The sequence below is a fragment of the Triticum urartu genome, chromosome 6, assembly GCF_003073215.2.
Source record: "Triticum urartu cultivar G1812 chromosome 6, Tu2.1, whole genome shotgun sequence".
In the NCBI taxonomy this organism is placed as follows: Eukaryota; Viridiplantae; Streptophyta; class Magnoliopsida; order Poales; family Poaceae; genus Triticum; species Triticum urartu.
In genome coordinates, this window is record NC_053027.1 from 562,948,012 (window position 1) to 562,958,036 (window position 10,025).

A 10,025-nucleotide genomic window follows, 5' to 3' on the forward strand; every position below is an offset into this window, starting at 1 on the left:
GGGATTGTTAGAGATGTTGAAGTATTTTGTGGGAAAGTTAAATATCCTACCGATTTTCTTCTTCTTGGTTCCCCAGAAGATGACTTTTGTCCCATTGTATTTGGTAGACCATTCTTGAATACTGTTAATGCTAAAATAGACTGCAAAAAGGATGTTCTCACTATTGGTCTAGGCGATATGTCTCATGATTTTAATTTTGCTAAATTTTGTAGATAACCCCATGATAAAGAATTGCCTAGTAAAGATGAAATTATTGGTCTTGCTTCTATTGCCGTGCCTCCTAGTGATCCTTTGGAATCATATTTGCTAGACCATGAAAATGATACGTTTATGAATGAAAGAAGGGAAATAGATGAAGTATTCTTTAAACAGGGATCTATTTTGAAACACAACTTGCCTGTCGAAATTCTAGGGGATCCTCCTCCACCCAAAGGTGATCATGTGTTTGAGCTTAAACCATTGCCTGATACTCTTAAATATGCTTATCTTGATGAAAATAAGATATATCCTGTTATTATTAGTGCTAATCTTTCAGAGCAGGAAGAAGAGAAATTATTGAAAAACTCTGAAGAAGCATCGTGCTGCTATTGGATATACTCTTGATGATTTTAAGGGCATTAGTCCCACTCTATGCCAGCACACAATAAAATTGGGGAAAGACGCTAAACCAGTTGTTGGTCACCAACGACGGTTAAATCCTAAGATGAAAGAAGTGGTAAGAAAAGAAATACTAAAGCTTCTTGAGGCAGGTTTAATTTATCCCGTTGCTGATAGTCAGTGGGTAAGTCCTGTCCATTGTATCCCTAAGAAGGGAGGTATTACCGCTGTTCCTAATGATAAAGATGAACTGATCCCACAAAGAATTGTTACACGTTATAGAATGGTAATTGATTTCCGCAAACTAAATAAAGCTACTAAAAAGGATCATTACCCTTTACCTTTTATTGATCAAATGCTAGAAAGATTATCCAAACACACACATTTTTGCTTTCTAGATGGTTATTCTGGTTTCTCTCAAATACCTGTGTCAAAAGAGGATCAAGAAAAGACCACTTTCACTTGCCCTTTTGGTACCTTTGCTTATAGACGCATGCCTTTTGGTTTATGTAACGCACTTGCTACTTTTAAAAGATGTATGACTGCTATATTCTCTGACTTTTGTGAAAAGATTGTTGAGGTTTTCATGGATGATTTCTCTGTATATGGAACTTCTTTTGTTGACTGCTTAAGCAACCTTGATCGAGTTTTGCAGAGATGTGTGATACATCTCCAACGTATCTATAATTTATGAAGTATTCATGCCATGATTACAATAGTTTAGTATGATTTTGGTATTATTTGATTAGAACTAACCCGGACTGACGCTGTTTTCAGCAGAACTACCATGGTGTTGTTTTTGTGCAGAAATAAAAGTTCTCGGAATGCGATGAAAATCAATGGAGAATTTTTCTGGAAAATATAAGAAATACTGGAACAAAAATCTACTGGAGAGGAGTGCTACCTCTTGAGCACTACGTTGGTTTTCTCTTAAAGAGGAAAGGGTGATGCAGCAAAGTAGCGTAAGTATTTCCCTCAATTTTTAAGAACCAAGGTATCAATCCAGTAGGAGACTACACGGAAGTCTCTCGTACCTACACAAACAAATAAGAACCTCGCAACCAACGCGATAAAGGGGTTGTCAATCCCTTCACGGTCATTTACGAGAGTGAGATCTGATAGAGATAATAATAATAAGATAAATATTTTTTGGTATTTTTATGATATAGATTGAAAAATAAATATTGCAAAATAAACGGTGCCAGAAATAGCTAGTTGATGGGAGATTAATATAATAGAGAATAGACCCGGGGGCCATAGGTTTCACTAGTGGCTTCTCTGAAGATAGCATAAGTATTACGATGGGTGAACAAATTACTGTCGAGCAATTGATAGAAAAGTGTATAATTATGATAATATCTAGGCATGATCATGTATATAGGCATCACGTCTGCGACAAGTAGACCGGAACGATTCTGCATCTACTACTATTACTCCACACATCGACCGCTATCCAGCATGCATCTAGAGTATTAAGTTCATAAGAACAGAATAACGCATTAGGCAAGATGACATGATGTAGAGGGATAAACTCAAGCAATATGATATAAACCCCATCTTTTTATCCTTGATGGCAACAATACAATACGTGCCTTGCTGCCCCTACTGTCACTGGGAAAGGACACCGCAAGATTGAACCCAAAGCTAAGCACTTCTCCCATTCCAAGAAAGATCAATCTAGTAGGCCAAACCAAACTAATAATTCAAAGAGACTTGCAAAGATAACCAATCATACGTAAAAGATTTTAGAGAAGAATCAAATATTGTTAATGGATAAACTTGACCATAAACCCACAATTCATCGCATCTCGACAAACACACCACAAAAAGAGTTACATCAAATAGATCTCCAAGAAGATCGAGGAGAACTTTGTATTGAGATCCAAAGAGAGACAAGAAGCCATCTAGCTAATAACTATGGACCCGAAGGTCTGAGGTAAACTACTCACACATCATCGGAGAGGCTATGGTGTTGATGTAGAAGCCCTCCGTGCTCAATTCCCCCTTCGGCGGAGCTCCGGTAAAAGGCCCCAAGATGGGATCTCTTGGGTACAGAAGGTTGCGGCGGTGGAAATAGGGTTTCGTGGTGCTCCTGGATGTTTTCGGGGTATATGGATATATATATAGGAGGAAGAAGTAGGTCGGTGGAGCCACGAGGGGCCCACGGGGGTGGGGGCGCGCCTCCCTGCCTCATGGCCTCCTTGTTGATTTCTTGACGTCCACTCCAAGTCCCCTGGATCACGCTTGTTCCAAAAATAACTCTCCCGAAGGTTTCATTCCGTTTGGATTCCGTTTGATATTCCTTTTCTGCGAAACACTGAAATAGGCAAAAAAAACAACAGGGTTAGTAGGTTAGTCCCAAAAATAATATAACAGTGTATAATTAAGCCCATAAACATCCAAAACAGATAATATAATAGCATGGAACAATCAAAAATTATAGATACATTGGATATGTATCAAGCATCCCCAAGCTTAATTCCTGCTCGTCCTCGAGTAGGTAAATGGTAAAAAACAGAATTTTTGATGTGGAATGCTACCTAGCATAATTCTCAATGTAATTTTCTTTATTGTGGCATGAATATTCAGATCCGAAAGATTCAAGACAAAAGTTTAATATTGACATAAAAATAATAATACTTCAAGCATACCAACTAAGCAATCATGTCTTCTCAAAATAACATGGCAATAGAAAGTTCATCCCTACAAAATCATATGATTTGGTCATGCTCCATTTTCGTCACACAAGAATGCTCTCATCATGCACAACCCCGATGATAAGCCAAGCAATTGTTTCATACTTTAGTAATCTCAAACTTTTTTCAACTTTCACGCAATACATGAGCGTGCGCCATGGATATAACACTATGGGTGGAATAGAATAATGATAGGGGGTTAAGTGGTGAAGACAAAAAGGAGAAAGTCTCACATCGACGCGGCTAATCAACGGGCTAGGAAGATGCCCATCAATTGATGTCAATGCAAGGACTAGGGATTGCCATGCAACGGATGCACTAGAGCTATAAATATATGAAAGCTCAACAAAAGAAACTAAGTGGTTGTGCATCCAACTTGCTTGCTCACGAAGACCTAGGGCATTTGAGGAAGCCCATTGTTGGAATATACAAGCCAAGTTCTATAATGAAAAATTCCCACTAGTATATGAAAGTGACAAAACAAGAGACTCTCTATCATAAAGATCGTGGTGCTACTTTGAAGCACAAGTGTGGAAACTAAGGATAGTAGCATTGCCCCTTTTTATTTCTTTTTTTGGGGACTTTCCTTTTTTTATTTGGCCTTTCCCCTTTTTTATTTAGGACAATGCTCTATTAATGATGGTCATCACACTTCTATTTATTTACAACTCAATGATTACAACTCGATACTAGAACAAAATATGACTCTATATGAATGCCTCTCGTGGTATACCGGGAAGGGCAATGAATCAAGAGTGACATGTATGATAAATTATGCATGGTGGCTTTGCCACAAATACGATGTCAACTGTATGATAATGCATTTTATATATTCTTAAAATAATTCCCGTGCAGTTTCAGGACTTTTGGAGATGTGCAGAATAGGTCTCTAATATTTGCTCCTTTTCCAGCCCAGAATTCCAGCTGCCGGCATCCCCCTCTTCATGTAAACCTTGTAAAATAAGAGAGAAAAGGCATAAGTATTGTGACATAATGTGTAATAACAGCCCATAATGCAATAAATATCGATATAAAAGCATGGTGCAAAATGGACGTATCAACCCCCCCCAAGCTTAGACCTCACTTGTCCTCAAGCGAAAGCCAAAGTCGAAAAATATGTCCACATGTTTAGAGATAGAGGTGTCGATAAAATAAAATACGGACATGAGGGCATCATGATCATTCTTAGAACAGCAACATATATATTGTCATATGATCTCTTATGCTAAAGTAACAATTCATTCACATAGTCAAGTATGAATCAGAAACTTCATTGAAAGCTAACAAACTATAATCTCAGTCATTGAAGCAATTGCAATTTATCATAACATAGGAAAGAGTCAATATAAGAGCTTCTCAGCAAGCCCACATACTCAACCATCATTTAGTCCTTCACAATTGCTAACACTCACGCGATATTTATGGTTATGAAGTTTTAATCGGACACAGAGAAAGATAGGGGCTTATAGTTTTGCCTCGCAACTTTTTACCTCAAGGGTAATGTCAACAATAATAGTTCATGAACACCCACATCCAATTAGCCATATATATCAGGATCTTTCCAACATTGTAAGATAATCAAGCCCTTGACTCAACACTAACTTTATTATATAAAGCTCACAGACTCGATTACATAGAAGGATCATAAAGCAAAACTGAAGACTAGATCATACTAAAACTTTATTCTACTAGATCAAGATATTACCAAAAGGATCGAAATAAGAAAAATGGTAAAGATAAAAGTGTGATGGTGATACGATACCGGGGCACTCCCCCAAGCTTGGCAGTTGCCAAGGGGAGTGCCCATAACCATGTGTTTTTGTCTCCTTCTTCGGGGGTCGTGATGTGATAATCTTGGCGATGATGCCCCTTAGGATGCGATTCTCTTCCTCGATCTTATTGACTTGCTGCTTGAGGTCCATTATTTCCTTACGGAGCTTGCCCGTGATGGCTAAAGCTCCTTTCACCCAAGCATGTTGCATAGCTACGGGAGAACAAGTAACACTCTTTTTCATATTTTCATAAGAAAGAAATCTAACATTGGAAGGGATGACCGAGTTTGGAATAGCCGAGCTCTGTAGTTCCCCCATAGTGGATCCCACTCGGAAACGAGAAGTAACTTCTTCATCCTCCTCCATGGCATCTATCCTTTTCAAATCAGCCTCCGTCTCCGCCTCAGTTGATGGCCCAAAGTGGTCACGATTGCTGTTTGCTCTTGGCCCCGGTGTCGGATGAGACACCCGACTCTGCCTGATTGACTCAGAAGACATCTTGCTCTAAATCTGCAGCAGAAATAGCTCGAAACAAAGACAGAATATATTTGCGTGATACGGTGGTCAAAACCCTCGGGAGATTATATAATGATTTTTTACCGACCAAAAGAAGTATCGTGCAAGAAAACAGAGTCCGGAGAGCACACGAGGTGCGCACGAGGCAGGGGGGCGCCCTCCACCCTCGTGGAAGCCTCGTGTCCTTCCCGGACTACTTCTTATTTCCTATTTTCTTAAATATTCCAAAACAGAGAAAAAATGCTATTAGAATTGTTTTGGAGTCGGTTTACTTACCGTACCTCATACCTATTCTTTTTCGGAGTCTAAAACGTTCTGGAAAGTGTCTCTTATGTATTCCTCTGGGGTTACGGTTTCAATAACATTAGTTTCAACATTTTATGGGATTACCTGAGATATAATTTTTGATTCCTTAACCGTTCACCACCCTCAGATTTGTGCCTTCGAAGTTGTTGATTTTTATGGCACCGGAACGATAGACCTCCTCGATGATGTAGGGACCTTCCCATTTAGAGAGGACTTTGCCTGCAAAAAAATCTTAAATGAGAGTTGTATAACAATACATAATAACCTACATTAAACTCACGTTTTTGTATCCTTTTGCCAGGCCATCTTTTGGCTTTTTCTTTAAATAGTTTGGCATTCTCTTAAGCATGGGCTCTGTCATCAAGTGAGCTAATGTCAAAAAGTCTCTTCTCACCAGCAAGTTTGAAATCATAATTGAGCTCTTTAATGTCCCAAGCCCAATATGCCTTATGTTCTAGTTCAAGAGGTAAGTGACATGCTTTACCATAAACTATTTTATACGGAGACATACCCATAGGATTTTTGTATGCAGTTCTATAGGCCCATAATGCATCATCAAGTTTCTTGGACCAATTCTTTCTAGATCTATTAACAGTCTTTTGCAAAATTAATTTAAGCTCTCTATTACTCAATTCTACTTGACCACTAGACTGTGGATGATATGGAGATGCAATTCTATGATTAACATCATACTTAGCAAGCATCTTACGAAAAGCACCATGAATAAAATGTGAAGCACCATCAGTCATTAAGTATCTAGGGACTCCAAACCTCGGAAAAATAACTTCTTTAAGCATCTTAATGGAGGTTTTATGATCAGCACTACTAGTTGGAAGAGCTTCTACCCACTTAGTAATGTAATCAGCAACAACTAAAATATGAGTATACCAACTAGAGGAAGGAAACGGTCCCATATAATCAAAGCCCCAAACATCAAATGGTTCAATAACAAGTGAATAATTCATAGGCATTTCTTGACGTCTACTAATATTACCAATTCTTTGACATTGATCACAAGACAAAACAAACTTACGGGCATCCTTGAAGAGAGTAGGCCAATAAAAACCAGATTGCAATACCTTATGTGCGGTTCTATCTCCAGCATGGTGTCCTCCATAAGCCTCGGAGTGGCACTTGCGTAGGATATGTTCCTCTTCATGCTCAGGTACACAACGTCTACACCATCTACCCCTTCTTTATAAAGATGTGGGTCATCCCAGAAGTAATGTCTTAAATCATAGAAGAACTTTTTCTTTTGCTGGTATGTGAAACTAGGTGGTATAAATTTAGCAACAATGTAATTAGCATAATAAACATACCATGGAGCAGTACAAGAAGCATTTATGATAGCTAATTGTTCATCAGGAAAGCTATCATCAATAGGTAGTGGGTCATCAAGAATATTCTCTAACCTAGACAAGTTGTCTGCAACGGGGTTCTCAGCTCCCTTTCAATCAATAATATGCAAATCAAATTCTTGTAGCAAAGAGAACCCATCTAATAATTCTAGGTTTAGCATCTTTCTTTTCCATAAGATATTTAATAGCAGCATGGTAAGTGTGAACACTTACTTTAGAATCAATGATATAAGGTCTGAACTTATCACAAGCAAACACAACTGCTAAAAATTCTTTTTCAGTAGTAGCATAATTTCTCTGAGCACTGTCTAGAGTTTTACTAGCATATTGAATAACATTTAATTTCTTATCAACTCTTTGTCCTAGAACAGCCCCTACAGCATAGTCACTAGCATCACACATAATTTCAAATGGTAAATTCCAATCAGGAGGCTGAACAATAGGTGCAGAAATCAAAGCTTTCTTAAGTATTTCAAATGCTTCTACACAATCATCATCGAAGACAAAAGGAACATCTTTTTGTAAAAGATTAGTCAGAGGCCGAGAAATTTTAGAAAAGTCCTTAATGAACCTCCTATAAAAACCGGCATGACCAAGGAAACTTCTTATACCCTTAATGTCCTTAGGACAGAACATCTTTTCAATAGCATCAACTTTAGCTTTATCAACTTCAATACCTCTTTCAGAAATTTTATGCCCCAAGACGATACCTTCATTAACCATAAAGTGGAATTTCTCCCAATTCAAGACAAGATTAGTTTCTTCACATCTCTGCAAAACTCGATCAAGGTTGCTTAAGCAATCATGAAAAGAAGTCCCATAAACGGAGAAATCATCCATGAATATGTCAACAATCTTTTCACAAAAGTCATAGAATATAGTAGTCATACATCTTTGAAAACTAGCAGGTGCATTACATAAATCAAAGGCATACGTCTATAAGCAAAGGTGCCGAAAGAGCAAGTAAAAGTTGTCTTTTCTTGATCCTCTTTTGACACAGGTATTTGAGAGAAACTAGAATAACCATATAGGAAGCAAAAATGTGTATGTTTGGATAATCTTTCTAGCATTTGATCAATAAAAGGTAACATGTAATGATCCTTTTTAGTAGCTTTATTTAATTTGCGGAAATCAATTACCATTCTATAACCTGTAACAATTCTTTGTGGGATCAATTCATCTTTATCATTAGGAACAACAGTAATACCTCCCTTCTTAGGGACACAATGGACATGACTTACCCACTGACTATCAGCAACGGGATAAATTATACCTACCTCCAGAAGCTTTAGTATTTCTTTTCTTACCACTTCTTTCATCTTATGATTTAACCGTCGTTGGTGATCAACAACTGGTTTAGCGTCTTTCTCCAGCTTTATTTTGTGCTGGCATAGAGTGGTACTAATGCCCTTAAGATCATCAAGAGTATATCCAATAGCAGCACTGTGCTTCTTCAGAGTTTTCTTCATGCCCATCAATAATGCCCATCAATAATGTATTTTCTTCATGCTCTGAAAGGTTAGCACTAATAATAACAGGATATATCTATTTATCATCAAGATAAGCATATTTAAGAGTATCTAGTAAAGGTTTAAGCTCAAACACAAGATCACCCTTAGGTGGAGGAGGATCCCCTAGGATTTCAACAGGCAAGTTGTGTTTCAAAATAGGTCCCTGTTTAAAGAATACTTCATCTATTTCCTTTCTTTCATTCATAAACATATCATTTTCATGGTCTAGCAAATATTGTTCTAAAGGATCACTAGGAGGCACGACAATAGAAACAAGACCAATAATTTCATCTTTACTAGGCAATTCTTTATCATGAGGTTGTCTACGAAATTTAGCAAAATTAAACTCATGAGACATATCCCCTAAACCAACAGAAACAATATCCTTATTGCAATCTATCTTAGCATTAACAGTATTCAAGAAGGGTCTACCAAATATAATGGGACAAAAGTCATCTTGTGGGGAACCAAGAACAACAAAATCAGCAGGATATTTAACTTTCCCACACAAGACATCAACATCTCTAACCATCCCAACTAGTGAAATAGTATCTCTATTGGCAAGCCTAATTGTAACATCTATCTCTTCTATCTCAGCAGGTGCAATACCATGCATAATTTCTTTGTATAAGGAATGAGGTATTGCACTCGCACTGGCACCCATATCACAAAAGTCATGATAGCAATGATCTCCTATTTTAACAGAAATAATAGGCATGCCTACAACAGGTCTATGTTTATTTTTAGTATCAGGTCTAGCAATTCTAGTAGATTCGTTGCAGAAGTAAATAACATGCCCATCAATATTATCAGCTAAGAGATCTTTAACCATAGCAACACTAGGTTCAACTTTAATTTGCTCAGGGGGTTTAGGTGTCTTAATGTTACTTTTTTTAACCATAGTTGAAGCTTTAGCATGATCCTTTATTATAACAGGGAAAGGTGGTTTCTCAATATAAGTAGTAGGAACAACATGATCATTATAAGTGATAGTCTTTTCTTCAACTTTAATAGGTGCAACTACTTTTACTTCAATGGGAGGATTATATTTAAACCACTTCTCCTTAGGGAGATCAACATGAGTAGTGAAGGATTCATAGAAAGAAGCTACTATCTCAGAGTCAAGTCCATATTTAGTGCTAAATTCACGGAAAGCATTGGTATCCATAAAAGATTTAACACAATCAAACTTAGGTGTTATACCTGACTCCTTACCTTCGTCGAGATCCCAATCTTCAGAGTTGCGTTTAATTCTTTCCAATAAATCTC